We start from the raw sequence: 21,610 nt of genomic DNA, 5'->3' as shown, positions 1-21,610 counted from the left end.
CACAGCAATTGCACGAAGAGTAGCACAAGTTTAGTGCATGATCTGGTGACTCAAAATCTTTTCAGACAGGACCAGCTTGTAACAGAGATAAATATTAGTAGAGAAGACTCCAGACTCCCAACTCTGTTGAGACTTTGGGCTACCCACGCACATCACAGGTTGGCAGACATTCGGGTGCTAGGCTCATTAGGCAAAATTACTCACAGCTGTTTCTAGCAAAGGTGGTCTATTGGACAACACATGTTTACCCCTATGTTCTTCCTAAATGCCATGAAATGACCAAAAGGGTGTGAAATCAATCCCAAAGTACAAACAAAACAAAACAAAAAAGCCTGAAGAGGAGGTGAAAGCTACCCAATATTGGAACTGGAAAAGTGGTGTCTGACTGAATAGACCAAATAGAAAATCAAAACAGGTTATACAAAGAGCTAAACAAAAAGCAAGCCAGTTTATGCTACAGAAGACCAAAGTTTCGAGTTTGGAGACATCAGTGAGTTCTGAAAGTAAGGGCTCAGTTGGGGATGAAAGCTCCACAGGGAACAGGGGATATTACTTGTTCCGCAGACAATCATTTCCATACTACAGAAAACAATGTTTGGCATGTAGTAGGCATTTGGTTAAGTTTTATTGACGAAATAAATTAATGTATTCAAGTCTGCATAAGGAACAACTAGACAGACCTCTCTAACCCTGGTAGAACAGTAGGTTTAATTACTGAGGAGGCAGAACAGAGGAAGTCTGGGTTTAGAGACACCAGATACAGCAGTGGGTGGGGATACAGATTAAATAAGAGTCTATATACTGAATATTGGGACCCCTCCAGTCCCTTTCTGCTTGTCTCCAGAACCCTGAAGCCAGCTTTATATTCACTGGGAAGAATATTAGAGGTTTCTTCTCTGGGAAAACAATCCTAACAGGAGAGAGTCCCTAAATAAACATCTCTCCACAATAAATCCCACCAAATACCTCTTCCTTTCTCTCTTTCTCTCTCTCCCTCTCCCCTCTCCCTCATCCTCTTCCTCTGTCTCTATTTCTCTCCCTCTTGCATGTGTGCTATTAGATAGCTTCATGGCTCGCCAAACATTTGAGGAAAGTCCCTAAAAGAACTGACAAAATCAACAAATAGAGAAAAAAATTACACTTGAAAAATATAGAATGTGGGAAGGCTAAACAGAATCAAGGAAAAAAAGCTGTATTATGCTCAGAGAGATAAATGAAGTTACTGTATCCCTGAAAGAAGAGACAGTTACAAAAAAGAAGAGCATTTAGAGAACAAGAGTGCTCTTGAAAGAAAAAAAATATGATAAAGGAAAGGGAAAATTCAGAAGTTTTGGAAAATAAAACTGAGCAAATTTCCAAAGACCCAAAATACAGAGAAATAGAAACTTCAAGAGAAGATAATTCAAAAGGTGACACAGAAAGTCTAATTTACAATAAAAGAAGTTCTAAAAGAGAGACAAAAAAAGAACAGGACAAAATTTACAAAATACAATTGTTGAAGAAATAACTCAAAAAGAGATCCACCATGTTTTTTGCAAAATGAAAGAAGTGTGAACCACACCAAGACCTACATGTGAAACTTCAGAACCCTGGGTACAAAGAAATGATCCTACACACTTCAAGAGAAAACCATACACAAAAAATAAACTCAGAATGATTAAAGACCTAAAGGGAAGGCCAGATAGTACAAAACTCTTAAGAGGAACACATAGGCAGAACACCCTCTGACATAAATTGCGGGAATATCTTTTTTGATCCACCTCCTAGAGTAATGAAAATAAAAACAAAAATAATCAAAGGGGACCTGATTAAACTTAAAAGCTTTTGCACAGCAAAGGAAACCATAAACAAAACAAAACGACAACCCTCAGAACGGGAGAAAATATTTGCAAATGAAGCAACCGACAAGGGACTGATCTCCAAAATATACAAACAGCTCACGCAGCTCAATATCAAAAAATGAACAACCCAATCAAAAAATGGGCAGAAGACCTAAATAGACATTTCTCCAAAGAAGACACACAGATGGACAAAAAGCATGTGAAAAGATGTTAAACATCACTAATTAGCAGAGAAATGCAAATCAAAACTACAATGAGGTATACCTCACACCAGTTAGAATAGCCATCATCAAAAAATCTACAAACAATAAATGCTGGAGAGGGTGTGGAGAAAAGGAAACCCTCCAACACTGTTGGTGGGAATGTAAATTGGTACAGCCACTATGGAGAACAGTATGGAGGTTCCTTAAAAATCTAAAAATAGAACTACCATATGACCCAGCAATCCCACTCCTGGGCATATATCCAGAGAAAACCGTAATTCGAAAAGGTACATGCACCACAATGTTTGCTGCAGCACTATTTACAATACCCAGGACATGGCAGCAACCTAAATGTCCATCGACAGAGGAATGGATAAAGAAGATGTGATACATATATACAATGGAATATTACTCAGCCATAGAAAAGAACGAAATAATGCCATTTGCAGCAACCTGGATGGACCTAGAGATTGTCATACTGAGTGAAGTCAGACAGAGAAAGACAAATATCATATGATATTGCTTACATGTAGAATCTAAAAAAAAGTGTACAAATGAACTTATCTACAAATAAAGATGTGGAAAACAACTTATGGTTACCAGGGGGTAAGAGGGAGAGGGATAAATTGGGAGACTGGGATTGACATATACACACTACTATATACAAAATAGATAACTAATAAGGACCTACTGTATAGCACAGGGAACTCTACTCAATACTCTGTAATGGCCTATAAGAATCTAAAAAAGAATGGATACATGTATATGTATAACTGATTCACTTTGCTGTATACCTGAAACTAACACAACATTGTAAATCAACTATGCTCCAATAAAATTTTTTTAAAAAATGAAAACCACAGGTCATCTACAAAATATCAGGAGTTAGAATTGTGTTAGAATTCTCCAAACAAAATAGAAATAAAGAAAACCCCCCTGGAAACTAGAAAACAAAGGAATAATGCTTTTAAATTTTTGTGGAAAAAATGATTGTCAGCTTAGAAGTTCTTTTTCAGTCAGGTTATCACATCTCAAACAAACAAAAACACCCCAAGCACCTTTTCTTTAGAAGGTTCTAAACAGTTCCTCAAATGAAGGCATAAACTAAGACAGTTTAAGACAGAATCCAGGGGATACGACACTGGAAAGGGTAGAGAAAATATCCAGGGTAGCTTAGCAGCAGGTCCAGGGGCCATCCATCCACATTTGAATGTGACAACAAGGATTGTTTAAAAAGAAAATGTATTAATAACTGACAGATAACCTCCTATGTTTGAATATGCAGAGAAGATATTTTCTGAGAGTTTGGGGATGTCTGAGAGTTTAGGGATGATTTACTAATAGGTACATAGAAACCTGTATAAAGTTTAAAAAGAGACATTTATTAAGTCCAGGAAAAGCAACATTGGTACAAGAAATAAAACACTATAATGTCCAAGTGCTCCTGAAGCATAAATATGTCTCATCTTCAAATAATATTTATACAATCATAACAGTGTATATGTTGAGTATCGGTCATACTTCAAGCCAAATATGAAATACCTCTACTGGTTGGATGGAGGAGGGACTGTGCGCCTGTGTGTTTGCGATGACAGTTTAAAGCAGCTAAATCTCCATCTTGTACAGTAGAAAAGAAATAGGCATTATATGGAGTTAACTAAATATCAGTAAGAAATTTGGCTGTAAGTGTGCTATGTGGAAATAAGATACACCGTGCAAGTATATCTTTGATCAAAATAAAACTGAATTTAAAGAATTCTCCAATATTTTTGACATGAATTCTAAAAAGCTAAACACATATGAAACATAGCTCTGTTGCCTAAATTCAAATTATTTTATTGTCATCTAGTTATACCAGCCAACTTTTTAGCTAATGCTGAAATGATTTGATAGCATTTAGGGATGTCCCAGAGGCTCCTGACCAAGACATAGAACAGACACCAAACACTTGCTGAAATATGCACAGAAAAAATTTAGAAAAGTAAACAAGAACTGATAAACCTGATCCGTTTCTGGGAGAGGGACTGCAATTCTGGGGTTCAGAGAGAGTTATGTTTCATTATATACCTTTTGCAGTTTAGATTTTTTGTTTACTATGTGCATATATTAGCTCTTTAAACAAGGCTTTAATTTTTTAAAAATTATAAGAAAAGTTTATAGATAAAAGTTTTAGATAAAAGTTAAGGCACCCCAAAATGCATAACTACTTTCATTTCTTTTTCCCACCTATGATTATCTATTTAATACATATTTTGGTACAGTTGCAAATCTATTACAGATTACTTTGGAAGGCTATGTTTGTGGCCAATGCACAAAACAACAAATTTGAAAGAAAAAATCTTAAATTCATCAAACTGGGTGCACTTCCTCCTTCTCCCACTTCTAAATGCCCTGAAGACATGTTTGCATACTTGTTTATAATATTGTAATCTAATTTTTTACTCAGTATTCCAACATCTACGTTTCTGCATATTCTCCCTATTACATCAGGACTATGAAGTGCTCATTATGTAGCTGTGCAGTGTACCTCCTTTAACCATTCCCCTACCTCTACTGACTTTTAAAAACCAATCTGCTCAATTTCAGCAGTGCAGTTTACGGTCTCTTTCTGTCAGTTTACCAGTAGGTGGCGCTGGATAGCAGCTGTAAATAATCTGGTTTTAGAATACTGCTGGGGGATCTGTGCTCTAATAACACACTTTCTGTACAGAGACGGTACTGAGCCCAATCAGGGAAGTAGTTCCAACTGTTTTCTCAGTAATGAACATGGGTTTTATCACTATTCCATCCATATTCTCTTGTATGCTTCCTCATGTGAGCAATTACAAACAGATTTTCAAGATGACTGCCTGGAATTAGGGTTACTGTCTTTTGGTCCTGACAGGGAGAAGATATGCAACTCCAGCAAGGGTCCCGCCTCTTGATAAAGCACCTGCCTCGGGCCTCACCAAAGCGCTCTCCTGCGCTCCATCGTGCCAACCTTTCAACCATCAGGTGGCCAGCCCCACCCTGTGACAAGCCCCGTCCTGAGTCTTTCCTGGAAATCATCCCCAAATACTTCTCACCACAACCGTATCAGATCTGTATTATTATCCACCTGTATAGATGAGGAAACTGAGGCCTGGGCGGATAAGTGACCTATTCAAACTTCTACAACCAGCCAGCTCCAAAAGAGAGTCTGGCCCTTGCAGCCAGAGAGACACAGGTTTGCAATCTGGTTCTTTCATGGACTGACTGTTCATCTCTGGCAAGGATTTAATGTCACCAAGCACTTGTTTACTGGTCTGTAAAATGGGAATAATAATGTGTGACTCCCCGAGCTATCGTGATATTAAATGAAAAAATGTATGTATGGTTCCTAGTAGAGTTTCAGGCTCAACATAAAAGCACTGCCAACACAAAGCATAAACAACAACAACCACCAATTAATAATCTTCTCCCCTCCTGACTCAAAATGCCTTTCAGACTCCCATGACTTTCCCCTCCCTTCTAACTTAAGATTCAGAGCACTTACCCCTATACGACCCTCAACATCTCTATTTCTTTACTCTGTAGTACTGCATACCCCTTCTCACTCTGAATTAATTGCCCCTTTCCAGGAGAAACCAGAGGCCATCAGTTCAATCACAGGTTTCTTATGCTTCACCAGTGTTCCATACTCTCCTAGGACCAGCATTTAAGAGAAGGCAACGCGTCTGATGTGTAGTCCGGCCCTTTAAATTCAGGCTAGTGTTCTATCTTTATTGGTTATTTCAGGGTGGATAATATAATCACTTTTCTTCATTTTGCCTTTTTGGGGGAGGGGAGGGGTAACTCTTTTAATGGTTTCTTCTCAAAGGAGCTGCTCTTATGTGATATTTATAGATTTTTTTTCTCCCATGACTTATCCCCCCTGTTAGTGCTGGCTTGTCTTTCAGGTGTTAGTAGAAGGCTCACTGCCGTCATTAATCATATCTGTTTTCTTATCATTGAAGCAGACCAAAGCATTGTAGGTTAGTATTTTCAAAATGTTTAATAGGGATATGTGGTCATTAGCTCTCTCAACTAATTCACTTTCTAGAGTCCACTTGTGAAAAATCTTGTTTAGAATGGTCTATGTGTAGCTGGCAATTAGCCAATTTATTGGCAAATAAGCACTTTACATTAAGGTAGTTTATACCTGTATTCTGAAGAGCAAGGAGGTGTTCTATTTTTACCTTTCTTCTCTAAGTCCCCACAGACTATGCCCTGGCTATTGCCTTATGACCTGCCTTGTGCAATTTTAATGGGCTTTGAGAACTGTGGATCTCAAGAAAAATTTTAACTAGATTGAATTTGAACATCTTCGGCTGGCTGTTGGTACTTTCGTTTATTCCTCTGTGAATACTGGCAGCTAAAATGCAGACCACTTGTCATCGAACTGTTGGAAATAGGAAATATTAGTCCTATATGAAAATAGCCAATATTTTTACAAAGTTAACGAATCTTTATTTTATAATTGAGGTAGCCTTTTTAGTATGTTGAACTGCAGGTGTTAACAAGGCAGCAGGTTTAGAACTAAATAGTATTTCCTCGTTTCCTCGTATGTTTGACAACTACACCAGCTACAATGCTACAAACCCCTAATAATTCCTGGGCTTCTGTGATTAGGGATAATGTGCCAACATGAAACAAACTGGATTAGATTAACTCAGGAGTATAGGTTTAACTCAGGTGACCCTCCTGGGAGCCACTGCGTGATGAAGTAGCTCTGGAAGTTAAAAGTATCCTTCTCTAAGTAATGGTTGGTTTGTGTCTGAGTTTGGAGACATTTACTAGCGGCTCCTGGACTGCACGATGCACCATACCTGACACAGTGATCAGGTCATGCTTTTGCCATTGTGGCAAATGCATTCTCCAAAACAAGGTGTGGTGGGAAATTTATGAGCCTCTCTCTCCAAACCAACTGATTGCTGATACCTGCCACCGGCTTGCTGTTAGTCTTGCCCTCAAAGTGGCAAGGCAAGTCCTGTGCATGGTGTTGGCCCAAATAACACCACAACCACCGGCGGAAAAGTAGCTTGCCGATAGAAGGACAACTAATGGAGTCCATCCTACATGCCCACCCTGTATCTTGGCTTTAGCCGCTAAGTGATGTATTGAATTTTATTTCATCATTCATAGGATATACTCACCTTAGGGTAGACCAAGGCATATGTAATAGCTTTGTGAATAATCTATGACCCATAAGATCAACTCGAAATAGTGTAATATGGAGCACAAGTTTTAGAAACAGAACATCTCAATTTGCATCATACTTCACCGTCTTACTGTATAATCTTAGGAAAGTTACTTAACCTCTTTGTGACTATGTCTTTTCATCTGTAAAATGAGAATAATAGTTGCTAATACCTCACTGTATTGTTCTGAAGGGGAAATGAGTTAAAATTTAAAGCATATTATATCCTACACATAATGAATCTTTTCAAATGCTATTATAACCTGACTTAATCAAATATACTCTTTTAAGGGAGAGGAAGGGATCTATGAAACTCCCCGCCTCAAGCTTCACATAGTGCCATTTCCGAAAAGCTGGTGTTACGCATCACCCATGTTTTCCCATGGTTCTTACCAAGCACCTGGAAATGCTACACTTTACTCAGAGTGTTACTTCTAGCCCTGTTCCAGGTCTCAGGCTCCATGCCTTTTGGTTCAGGATTACAACATGTATCATTCCTCTCCCCCAAAAAAGCTTACCTCCAAAAGGTATAAGTTTTCAAAAAAAGACCTAAAAATCTACTTTATACAAATGACAATTGTGTATATAATGAAACCAAACTACAGAAAAGCTATTAGAATAAAGAAGTGCACTTCGGGAGGTTACTGGATAATTTGTTTCTTTTGTTAGCTCCAACTAGAAAATAAAACTGAAAAAAACCAATTTACAATAGCATCAACATGTCAAATAGCTACATATAAATCGACTAAAAACACATAAAACCTATGCAAACATTATTGAGAGAAATTTTAAAAGACCTAATCAATGTACTTATATATGATGTTCATGGTTTGGAAGACTCATTATTCATTATCATCAAAGTGTCAGTTCTCTCTGTTGGTATAGAGGAATCAGGCTGCAATACAGACTGCCAAAGGGCAGTTTCCTGTCACCTGCCTCTTCATCATGTTTGATTTTTCCAGTGTGCCACTGAGTTCTTCCACTATTACCTAGGCAGAACCTTATAGCAAGGGTTCATTAGATGCCCCTCCATCTTCCCAGCAAAGGACCAGAGCGCTTTACAACACAAGTCTCTTTATATACTCCCAATGACCTGTGACAGAACTAATACATGCCATTGCAAAAAATGCTAATTTTTCTATTAATTCTCAACCTCGCGACCCAGCTCTACAAAACCTAGACACAAGAGGGAGGGGATATGGGGATATATGTATACATATAGCTGATTCACTTTGTTATACAGCAGAAACTAACACAACATTGTAAAGCAATTATACTCCAATAAAGATGTTAATAAATAAATAAATAAATAACCCTAGACTTTCACAAAGCTGAACCACTGATCTATGAACAGCCCTGTCCATATCACAGAGAACAATCAATGAATCTGAAGTGGAAGCACTGAATTCCAGAGGAAACCTAGGGGAATCCTAGGTCAGGATCTGAGCAAGAGTATAAGACTACACATTTCTAAGCTGGGCCAAAAACCACACTCCAGCTGGTCCTTTAAAGCAAGCGATAAACGCAGCTCTTCCTGGTCTTCTGCTTCACTTTGCATTTCCTCTAATTGCTCTGGTTGCTGGCTTCATAATGTCTTTTCACCCACTGATTGTTCACCTCCAGATTTCCTTTCTGGCTTTGTCTTCCCACAGTTTCTACCCTGGCTCTGGTATTTCCACTTGTCTTGGTTGAGAAAACTCTCTGTTGTCTCTGGTACTAGGAAAATCTACCTGGGCCATCCAGTCACTCAAATTATAAAATCATGATAGGTGGGAAATGCGACAAAAGCTAGAACAAACACAGAAGAGTGAAACAAGAAAACATACAAATTTATTTCAGAAAGTTAAACCTTATGTTAGGGAAAGCTTGAAAAAATTATCAACAATAACCACAGGGTGCCTGGAGCATTGTTCAGAATGAGAAAAAACAGAAACAGATAATCACACTGCTTGGAAGCAGGGATAAAGAGATGACAAAAGGAAAGGAAAACTACTCTGTCTTTTCCCTCAAGGAGAATAATCTGCAAAAAGAGAGAGTAAATATGTTTAAGAGGACACTGAAACTCAGGACAGATAAGAAGGTAGTGAGAGAGCCCCCAGAGGCCTTAAGTAGATTTTTGTCTCTAGACTAAGATGAATGGCATCTTAAACACTGAGAAAGCTTGCAATTGTGATTGTCCAAACATTGCCAGTGATGTTTAAGAATAACAGGAAATGCAAGGAGTCCTCCAAGATGGAATATGAACCACATTCTGAACAGAACTAAAGATACTGGCTCTGCAAACTACAGATTAGATAGCTAGATGCCATAACCTCTTGGATTTCTATAATCAGAGTAGTTAAAAAAAGAATGAAATATTACTTGAATTGTTTCTCATACAGTAAAAATTCCTAGCGTTTACATTAACACATTTCATCATCACAACATCCCTTTATGCAAGACAAGTATTATTATTCCCAATTTTCTTTGTTGTTGTTGTTTACAAGTATGGAAATTGAGATTTTGGAGAGACTGAAATACTTAGCAAAAGATGACATGATACATCTGCCAAGACTATTTTTATTATAACTCTCCAGCACTCTCCAAGTTCCATTTTGATATTGGAATGCTGTTATAAATCATCTGTTTTTCAACTGCATCTAAAGAGAGTCGATTAAAGATCAAATTAACAGTAGAGATAAGTATTTCAGATTTGACAGCACACATTTCATATATACCATATGCAAAAGATATATATTAAAAAACAAGTTTGTGCAAAATATGACTTTAAAAACTCACTATCTTCCTGCAAATCAAAAAGGAAAAGAAATAACTCAAACAAAAACCTGGGCAAATGGCAAGTTAGTATAGAAAAGGTTATTACTAAACATGTAAATGCAAAGTAAAACAAAAGTATCAGATGGGTAATGATTAGAAAGATTTACAATTCACTTTGCTACAAGGATGTAAAGAAATGAGAACTCTAATATACTGGAAGCAGTGGTGTGAAATTGTTCACACTTTCTAGTGGGCAATCTGGTAATGTGTTCCAAAATCTTAACTTGTATATAATTTAATTCACTTCTGGAACTATTCTACCTCTGAAACTTTATTTTAAGGCAGGCTAGTGTAAGTACACGAAGATGTATATCTCTGTATGTATGGGCCATGTTGCTTACAATGGAAAAAATTTGGAAACAGCTTAACTGTCAATGAATAATAAATAAATTACAGTATACGCATGAAGTAGAAAAACACGCATATGTTCAAAAGGACAGGAATATTTATTACATTTGAAAACAAATGTGTATATATGTATGTTAGTTTAAAAAGTATATGATACTATTTATATAAAATATGTGGATTAAAATTCTGTAAAGGTAAACAATGAATTGTTAATGACGGTTATACATGGGAGCAGACTCTCTGAGAAACTTTTGGTTGCACTGAACAGTCTTTTTAAAATGTTTTTAACCATGACGTTTGTTTTAAGTGATACCACCATTTGAAACCAAGAGTAATGTGACTACTGTAGGATTGCAAGATTCTGTACTTGGCTCTTTTCCTAAATAACACTTTAATCATAGCTTAATAAAGTCACAAAAAATTTCCTTATCAATTTTTTGTTGATCCAACACCTAAAGGGCCAATTCACAGATAAGAAATTAAATCATAAAGATTATTTCAAGTTGGATGATAAGATGAAATTTTAAAAACATAATAAACGGGGCTTCCCTGGTGCCGCAGTGGTTGAGAGTCCGCCTGCCGATGCAGGGGACACGGGTTTGTGCCCCGGTCCGGGAAGATCCCACATGCCGCGGAGCGGCTGGGCCCGTGAGCCATAGCCGCTGAGCCTGCGTGTCCGGAGCCTGTGCTCCACAACGGGAGAGGCCACAACAGTGAGAGGCCCGTGCACCGCAAAAAAAAAAAAAAAAAGATAATAAACGTATTAATTTTAGAGACAATTAAAAAGGGAGGTTAGAATGTGAGATTGCACGATCCTCATCTGAAAAACCCTAAATGCTTTCATTAGTGATTAGGTAAATATGAGTAAATAACATGATTTACCTGCTGAACTGAAATTTCTAGTGAAATGTAAGATGATAAAGATAAAAGAGTGTTTGGATCTAGAGGAGGTAAATCACATTTTAAAATATGCACTGCTGAGCAAACATAGAGACACTGTGAAGATAGGCACTATTCTTCCTCCCCTTGTATGCCTCAACCAATACCCAGAGTGGTTTCTGATACAAAATAGACACTAAATAAATATTTGTTGAATGGACAAATCAGGAGCAGCAAAGGTACTGTTTTCTCAACTGAATACCACATTTGAAGAGGGAATTTCACCAATTAAACTATGGCAGGGTTATGAAAAATATAGAAAGCATGCGGCATAAGAAGTGCTTTAAGGACTAGAAAGCCTCCAATTTCTATCTAAAAAGGTAAAGAGGGATGGACACATGACAGCTGTCTGTCTTCAAGGATTTGAAAGTGTCCTATGCAAGAAGGACTACGCTAACTCTGTATGTCACCAGAGGGCAGAATACTGACACGAGCTTTGGATTTATAAAAACATATATCTCATATGAATACAAGTTAAAATTTTCTAAAACTCATGGTTGTCTAAAACTGTAAATTTTAATCTCTTCATCCCTGCCAGTACGAAACATCACTTCTAAAACAGGATATTTAGGGCGTTTTTGCATGGCGTGGAAGTTTGATAACTAGATCCCTTCTCACTCTACCTATTGAAAAGCATTGCACTGGGTGTTTTCATCCCAGTTGAAATGATGCTAAGCTATCAGAAATGGGCTTCAAGGCAATAGGTTCACGCTTCCGATCCTGCCCCTCCTTCTAGCAAAACTATCATAATAGCTCTCAAACCCTTTAGTAATAATGAAATCGATGTCACAAGAAAAGACCCCCTCCACCTCCCATAAAATTTCATGGGCCTATTACAGTGCATTAGCACATACACTCACACACACACACACACACACACACACACACACACACACACACACACACACACACACACACACACACACACACACACGGTGCAATAGGTGTCTTTTACTGAATGGTATTTACAACTTTGCTTAAAGTAGTTTTAGAGACCAAATCTCGATGATGTGCTAGCTCTGATATTAGAACCTTTTCATTAATCAGATAATTATTCATCATCTGAATAAAAAAATCTAATAAATCAATTCTACTCTAGGTTGAGTCCATCGTTTTGAGTAACAGCGACTGCAGAAAATTATGGGTTTATGTCTTGTCTGGGAACCTCATAAGTCAGACCTACAATACACTTAAGGCACTTTGAGGCCTCAAAGTAAGACATATGAAGCTATTACTCATCACGATCTGTGAAGCAGCTGTACTGTGGCGTTTAATGGTAATTTTGTAAATATTTCAAATTTTTATTTTTAAGAAGATTCTTAAGACAATGCTATGTGACGCATGAACGCATACACGCGCACACACACACACACACACACACACACACACACACACCCTACAGCTATATACTTACCCAAGGTTTTCTCTGAAGGAAGCATTAGAGGAAATGACATTTACATGAAGCTGCAGAGTACAGCACAGTAAAAGACACTAAGTTGCTATCGGTTCAGTTTCTCCTTAGGTTGTATTTTAATGATTTCTAATACCCCTAATGAATTATTTTCATCTGCAGGCCAATTTGTTTTACTTGAATAGTGTTCGGTTTCTTTTCATCCTCTTTAAATCACCCAATTTAAATTTATGAAAACTTGTTGATGTAAAGCATGAGGCTGGGTGTCAGGGATATCAGGATGCGAGTCCTGGTTGCCACCCCGCTGCTCAGGAAGGCTGTGACCTTGAGCAGAGCACGTGCCCTCTGCCGCTCAGTCCCTCATCAATAAAACAAGGCCATTGGATGGGCAGATCACTAAGGCCTTTCTAGCACATTCTCCATCTGTGCCTGTTTAAACAAGAAATAATTTAGGATTTGATTGACAACCTAGGTCAACATTATGTACTAAGGACATGAAAAACATTTAAAAGCCTCTCCTGTGAAGCTGGATATCTCAGATAGAGTTCCCCAGACATAGATTCCGAGTCAAGAACTCTTGCAAAAGTGATTTGTTAGAAAAACTGTTAGGCAAGTGAGGAAATAGTATGAGGAAGGGATGAAGGGAGGTCCGTCAAGTGTGTAGAACTAAGCAAAATCACACAGGGCGTAGTAACTGTGGCTCAACTCCACATGGGAACAACAGAGACAGAGGAGACTGTGGTCTTAATTGGGAATGAAAGAGATGTGTGTGTTCATAGCCCATCCTCCAAAACGCATCAGACCTTGCTTAAGGACTCGGACTCCAGAGGGTTGTGAATCCCAGGCATTCACATCCCGAGCATCTCTTAACTAGTCTGAGGGCAACCTTCACAAAAAGAGGTGGAATCTGGCTTCTGGGAGTGAACGCAAACAGGCAACTGAAATGCACCAAAAGAGTAACGGATCCAAAAGGACATCCGTGGAGGTTACAAAGGCCAACAGGGTCAGCCTCCATCTCCAGTCCTTCCAAAAGGCAAGCAATGAAAGCATGTTACCTTCTTTTTCCCCAAAACACTACACTTATCACATATTCAGTACAGGTACCTGAGCACTTGTAGATGCCTGACAAATTATACAGGGATAAACAAAAGAGAGAGGGTCTCCAGACTTACCGGCCCTATAGTAAAATGGAGGAGACAGATTATAATTATAAATTATGATAATTCTATGAGGTACCATGGTGAGGAGCGGCGTGAGAAAGGAGGGGTTCATTATAAAATAAGAAGTCAAAGAAGTCTTATATGAGATAGTGACATTTAATCTGAGACCTGAAAGATGGGCACAAACAGCCAGATAAAGAACGGAGGGGTCAGAGGTGGGGAGAGTATTCAGACAGAAAGACCACATGCAAAGACTGTGATGCTGGAAAGAGCTTGACATGGTTAAAGATCTGAAGTAAGGCCAGTGGGGCTGGAGAGTTGCGAGCAAGATGGAGAAGGATGAGTTTCAAGAGACAGATGAGGGCTTCCCTGGTGGCGCAGTGGTTGAGAGTCCGCCTGCCGATGCAGAGGACACGGGTTCGTGCCCCGGTCTGGGAAGATCCCACATGCCGCGGAGCGGCTGGGCCCGTGAACCATGGCCGCTGAGCCTGCGCCTCCGGAGCCTGTGCTCCACAATGGGAGAGGCCACAACAGTGAGAGGCCCGCGTACCGCAAAAAAAAAAAAAAAAAGAGACAGATGAGAGTAAATCCTCTTATACCACGAGAAGGTCTTTACATTTTATTCTCAGTGTAATGGGAAACCACTTAAGCAGGGAATAGACGTGACTAAATGGGAAACCATTTTAAACAGGAGACAAACATTTTTGAAATAACACGCTGAGTTCTGGGTAGAGAATGAATTGGAAAGAGAGCAAGAATCGGAATGGGAACACATGTCAGGAGGTTATTATGGTATTAGGTCTCATGAAAGAAGATGGTAAGTTGAATCATAATGATAATAGTAAATATGGAAAAAATTATTTCTTCCCATGAATACAAATTTAAATCTCAAGAACTTTTCAAGCCAACTAAAAGAATAAAAATAATTGATGAGAATACCTGATCTTAATATGAGAAGACAGAGGTAACTATGACTTTTCATATTCAAGACACAATCTTAGCCTTTTTACAGTTGGAGCCACAGGAGAAAGGAAGCAGAAATAAGAGTTGGCCATGGCTACCCCAGGAGAAAAGCCCTGGGTCAATTCACACTTAATCCTACAGAGGCAAAAAGAAAAGGGAGCAAACCTAAGGCAGGAGAAAATGGTGTAGCCTATGCCACAGGCAGGGGAAAAAATAGCACTGGATTATTTTATTAATATAGTTATATTAAATTAAAAGGGAGGAGAAGACCGAAGAAAGCGCCACTCTCACGGTATGACTTTACATGAGTTCCTACTAGAAAATCAAATAGGATGATCAATTCCCTCTCTCTTATATCATATTTGTGTGTGTATGTGTAGGAGGGTGAGGGGTGATGGTGGGAAAAGGGTACACGTAGTTGAAAATTTTTGAGTAAACTTTATCCTGTAGATATTGAAAAAGTATATAATAAAGACAATCACGGGATTCTATCATTGAAGGACAAAGAAGGGACCCCTTTATAATACTGGGAAGATCAAAAAAGACAACAGAAATAGGAAAATCATGTACTAAATCCTGGAAGTGAGAGGGAGCATGGCTTCTCAGGGGAAGTAGAAGTATTATAATCTGACTGAAATATAGGATTTGAAAGAGGCATACACAAGTGATGAAAAATATGAACGGCTTATGCACAAGGAGCCTTCTATGACGTGCTAAGGAGGTTGACAGTGATTTGACAGTTTGGTGATCCACTGAAGAAGGTTTAACATTGAAACAGCATGGCCACACTTGCATATGAGAAAAATCATGCTGGGAGGCGTGGCAAAACTATATTTAAAGGGTAACTGCTTAGGAGGCTCTTCTAGTAATCTGGGCAAGAGAAGACAAACCCTAAGAAAAAAAAGCAGTAGCAGTGAACATGGAGAAAAGAGGATAGAAGCTAAAGAAGTTTAAGCAAGTGGAATCGATGCTACTTGATGACTGACCATCACAGCAAGTGAGGGGAAGAAGTGGACACAAATCAGGGGATGAAAACCAAGGGTCTGCCTCAAGCCACTGAAAGGAGGGTGACAATTTTTTGAGAGAGAAAGAAAATAAGAAAAAGCAGCAAGATAAAATTTGAGAATAAGATCTGGGAAAGACATGACAATGGATTTGTTCTGAAAAAGATCTGTAGGATATCCGGATGAAGAAGAAAACCAGAAAATTATTGGATACATAGGCTTGGAAATCAAAACAGAGATCTTTGCAGTATATACTGAGACTGTACATAATAGTTTAAGCCAACAGATTAAATTAGACCACCCAGGAAATGCCTAAGAAGTATAAAAACTGAACCACAGGGAATACCCAAGTGAAATATGAATTGAGGAATAATAGTTCATTTAGACACCAAGAAAAATCTTCTATGAAGTAGGAGGAGATCCAGGAAAGAGAAGTGTTAGGCAATCAGTGAAGGCAAGAGGATTGAGGAGGGAATGGTCAGTGGATTCAAATGCTACAGAGACATCAAATTGATAGGGCCTGAGGACTACCCACTTGCCGGTTAGCAGTTCAGTAGAGAGCAGGCTGTGGGATGGGGGGAGAACTATGGAAAATTAATCCTTTAAAGAAACTACAAACTTGGCTCTGAAGTAAAGCAGATAGGATGTTGGCTAGACTCAGTGTTTTGAGCGTACATTTTACGTCTATGTTAGTCACCTACATAACCTAAAATGTTGGTGAATGCCAGACAAGACCTGCAAGTGTTCTGCCATGTATGTCCGATAAGTAAAGTAACTGAATGGACGGTTGGAAGGATTTCTGGGGACTCTTTTTTGGTTTGTTTTTATTTGTTTGCTAAATTGGAAGAAACTTGAGGAAAGGTTGAAGATAAAAGCAACATCAGGGAGTGTTGGGACGAGACAGTGAAGGGGTCTTGGGGGGAACTGACCCAAAGCACAGGTAAGGGATTTTCCTTGACTAGAGGAGGAACCTTTATTCCCCTCAATAGCAGAGAGATAGGAAAATGGTACGTTTGCGAGAAGTCATATTCTCAAACGGTGTGAAGGTGTTACCCATCTGACCACCGCTGATCAAGTGCTTCCTGATTGTCAGTCACTGTGCAAGGTGCTCAGAATACACTGGTGAACAAAAAGATATGGCTCCTGCACTCAAGTGGCTCAGGGGTTGCAGGAGGTGAGACCATTATTATTATAATAACCATTGTTATTGGTTATTATAATAACCATTACTAATATAACCACATATACATGCTCATGCAGTAATGAATAGTAACAGGGGAAAAGTACATTTTTCCAAAACAGTTCATAAAATACCTAGTCTTCAATGAGATCAGGGAAGACTTCCCAGAGAAAGATATGATTGGGCTAATAATTGAGGAATAAATGGAGTTAACTAAAAAGACATGGTAGGAAGGATATTCTAGACAGAGTGGTAGCTTTGGGGACCATATGGTCTTATTAAAAATACTGTGAGTTTTTGAACTTTGGACTCTGTACATCTTACAAACTCACTTTAGCAAGTGGATTTAGAGTGGACACCTGACAGCAGAAGTGGTCATCCTGAAATTCCATCTTTACCTCTGTGCCTCCATCTCTCACATTTCTCAAGGGGACTTAGGTGTGGGGAGGGGAATAGGGTGAATTTAATGGGAAATTAACCAGAGGAGTCCCAAGGATTAATTTTGAACGATACACACTTCCAGAGGGCTGAACTACTATACATATTAGTCATACAAGTTCTGCACCTATTACTTTTGAGGGTTGTCTTCAGTTACAGCTCCTAAGCCACACTACTTTAGTTGCATTTACAGGAGAGTTTGAAATACATGGATTAAAAAATTTTTAATTCACATATTAATGTAAATTAATGTATTGTTTCACAACAAATTCTATTTCCCTGCGTTTCTCCATTGATGAAAGCAGACACCACTAAATAAAAAGTGATAAAGCAGCTAGAGGTTTGAGGGATTGTTTCGATCAGGTGTCCTTTTGGACAAATACATTCCTGATATAAATTCCTTAATTTACTGAAGCAAGTGTGCCTTTATTCTTCACCTACATGATTTCGATCAATGAAGGTATGTTTTCTGAAGCAGAAATGAAAATCCTGGCCCATGAAATAGCTCATCAGGGGAATTCCAACAGTTCATTTATTGTAGCCATTGCAAAAGAGGGAAGTGTGTTGTTAATAAACAGCAATTAGCCACGTTTTAGGCCAAGTGGAGACTATTATTCACGCTAAGAGTTTTTTGAGCTTTGAATTATCTACATCTTATTCACTCACTTTGGCAAGTTATTATTTTTGGAAATTATTTGTCATAATGTTCATATACATGAACACTTTTCCTTCTCTTTGTCATAGGAAGTTTGAGCCAATCCGACACTCATATTGATCTAATTATCACTTATAACTGAACCCAAATATGATACTAAATCAGGCAGTTTGGGGAAGACACATGGTTCTGGAGGCAGTTGCCAATGGTGATGAGCTAGTAAGACTCAAACTTGTATTTAATTTAGGGAGCCAGGCCTAAATCTGGGCTAGAAACATCACAAGTCTGCAACAATGAACTTTTTCCCAAAGGGTGTGCTTTAGAGCCAATATTTGTGGCATATCCATTCTTCAAAATATTTTTTGTTTTCTAAACTTCAGTGAAACTGAATCTTTATACACTGTCAAAACAGAGATATATACTTACTGCAATTTCAATATGAACTAAAACTTAGATGAGGTTGCCCAATGAATCATCACAGTATTACAGGTAAAGAAAGCTAGTTAAAAGAAATAACAATAGAAAATTAGAATTGTCTTAATATGGAATAACTGGCTTTGAAAAGCTGTGAGCTTTCTGCCACTGAAGGCATCTGAGTGAAGACCAAATGTCCACTAATCTGAAATGTTGTAGAAGGTACCAGGCACTCTTTAAAGAATTGTTTAAAGTATGCCTTCTAGGGTTACTTTCAATATTCAGCGACTATAATTCTAGGAAAATGATGGATGAAAAATCTTACCTAACGGAGTTATTTTAAAACATCTAATTTTTAAACAAGGTGGCACATCATTCAGGGTTCTTGACCATAAGCACCTGCTAAACCTCTAGCTAACATGGAAGGAATTAGTTATGTGGTAGCTGACAGACTGGAAACTGGGGAAACAAGCTTGGGAAAATGGGTAGACCAAGGAAGTCTAAGCAACAACAACCACAGCCAAGTTCATACCAGAAGTCTAGTCTGATGAGAATGTTGCTTTTGGTATCAGAGCCATCCATTGTGCCTAACCCAGCCCTCATGGAATACTCAAAACCAAGGCTATATGCCAATCCTGTTGCTGATGCATATCTCAGAGAAATCTGTAAAGCTCTTGCAAATAAATTCTGTCCGTTCTTTTCTGCATCACTCCCTCCAGAGTTTAAGCTTTGTTTGAAACATCAGTCTGACGAAGAATCGGATTCATAGATCCTACCTACTAAGGGGTAGAGAGAGAAAGAATTTGTACCCCTTTAGCTAAATAGTGAGGATAAGGCATTCTTCCAAAATGGGAAGGGAGTTTGGATTCTGATAAGTCAAAATAAATGTAAATATCTACTCCAAATATTTTACTGATTGTTTTAATAGTCAACATTTTGTGTCTTCATAATGTTGGTGAATCTTTAATGGGTGGGAAGGATTTTGTGACTTTTGTGTATTTTGCTTTACCTGCAAATTTTCTTACTCCCTGTCTTCTGGAACTATTTCCTAGAGCACTAGTCTAGTTTCTCAGTACAGTATACTAGGTAATGACAATTCAGTAGAATATACTAGGTAACGGCCTATTCTATACTTTTATTTTATCTGAATAGAACAAAGTAATCAACTTTAAAGAAATAGATGCCTCTCCTCAATTCATGGTTTCCAATTAATTATAGGTTTCCCGGGAAATGCCAGGATTGCTTATACCCTGTTGTTAATGATCTGAGGCTCCCTATTCTGCTAAACGTTAACTGTGGTATGGAAATGCGATGGCGTCTGCATTAGAGTTCACTAATCAAAATAATTATACCCACTCTGCACATTTCACATGTCTTCACTTAAATACGGTCAAGTATCATTTAATATGAAGCCTTTATATAAAGCTGCATTCTCAAGAGGCTCCCTCCAAGCTGGATGAGCTCAGAGTCTCTTACAGAAGGAGCATTTGCAGAGTGTGAAGCTCCATATTTTATAATGCTGGCATATATGTGACCACTACAGGACTCCTCCCAACCCTGTGACCTCAGAGTGACAGAGAGACAACAGAGACCAGTACGCTTGCCTAATAAGTTGGGAGAGGCTTACTGAAAAAGTAATTAATAAAATTCAAGTCAAATTCAGTTAACTTATCCCCATACAATACTCCTATCCTTAATCCAATTATCCCACAAGAAGAATAGGACATTATTAGAAAAGACTGGAGAACCAAGTCTCACCCATAATTTAGAGGTGTGTTTCTTTGGGGCTTTCACCCAGTGATATTTTCTTCTTTGTTCTCCTACCATCTTTTGATGCAAAGCACATGCTAATGAGTGAAGAGATTCCTGGCACTTCCCTCACCATAGTACTCAGGTTATTACTTTGATTTATAATGTGTCTAACTCATCAACCAGTATCCATCATTTCACAGATGGAAATGTTATTTCCACAAAATGGACAAATATCAAATAACATAAACACTACATATCAAATGAGGAAATGTAAAGAATCCTTGCTCTGATCCACCAATTTCACCAAGCTCACAAAGGGAGCCTATAAACGTATGCAAGAACAAAAAGGAACAGCAGAAATCACTGGATGGTACCATGCATGATTTTTTTAAAGCAGGATATTCAAAATTTGAAAATTGGGAGGACAATGAAAAAAGAAATGTGACCACAGATGGGCTGCTCCCACTGTAAAATCAGAAAAGTCTAACTAGTATCTGTTTTGCAAACATCAAGAGAAACTATGTGATAAATGTAAGCTGCTGTCTTTAATAAATAGCATAAGTCTAGCAGCTCACAGCTTCAAAGAACATCTGAAAACTTCTATTATATGTGTGTGTTACTCTAGGTCCTCTGAGAAGCAGATGCCAAGTTGGGGTTAAATGTTCAAGGATTTTATGAGGGGAAATACGTGTGTGAGAGAAAACAGGGCAGGAGCTGAAAGGCTGGGTGAAAACACCAGGCAGCAAGGTTGTCTGACTCCAGTAGAGGAGAGTATGAAGGCTGGGTGAAGTACCTCAGAATGCTTTACTGTCTCAGGAGTGGTCAGCAGGGCTCTTGGAGGGTTCTGGAGCCAAAGGTGTTCTGTCCCAGGGACATCCTTCCTTACAATCCCTGCCATGCTCAATCACTGTGGAAACAGCCATAGGAATGGTCATGAATTTCAGAGCACAGAAGCTGGGACCTTCTTTCAAATATTTTTTCCAAAGTTTTGTCCATAGAATGAGAAGAATTTTCTGTGTCATTAAAATGCATCAAATTCCAAAAGCTTCTGAGAGTTTACACTCTCATTATACTCTGCTGATATAATACAGTCTTGGTGTAGAGGCTGGCAAGAAATCTGAGTAATTGCTAATAGTTTTGTCAGTCTCCCTCTATTACTGCCTGATCTCTGTAACTGGATTCATCTCAAGGCATTTTGAAAGTTACCTATATTTTTACCTCTTACTTTCTTTCACCAACTTACTCCTCAACTGTCTATAATATTTCTAACTTTCTGTTGAAACTGTTC

General features: G+C 38.4%; 1 long non-coding RNA gene across 3 annotated transcripts in view; it reads right to left on the bottom strand.

The window, feature by feature from the left end:
• Nucleotides 1-21,610, bottom strand: part of LOC307196118 — a 1,219,527-nt gene that overhangs the window by 901,751 nt on the left and 296,166 nt on the right. For 2 of the 3 annotated variants that reach the window (XR_013831038.1, XR_013831039.1), the window contains exon 3: nucleotides 21,116-21,229. The exons of the other annotated variant lie outside the window; for it this stretch is intronic. This is a non-coding gene — a long non-coding RNA (uncharacterized lncRNA). The remainder of the gene's footprint in view (nucleotides 1-21,115; nucleotides 21,230-21,610) is intronic. 3 annotated transcript variants of the gene reach the window in all.

Source organism: Stenella coeruleoalba (genome assembly GCF_951394435.1).
Source record: "Stenella coeruleoalba genome assembly, chromosome: 13".
Classification (NCBI taxonomy): domain Eukaryota; kingdom Metazoa; phylum Chordata; class Mammalia; order Artiodactyla; family Delphinidae; genus Stenella; species Stenella coeruleoalba.
This window is presented reverse-complemented; position numbering and strand designations above follow the sequence as displayed.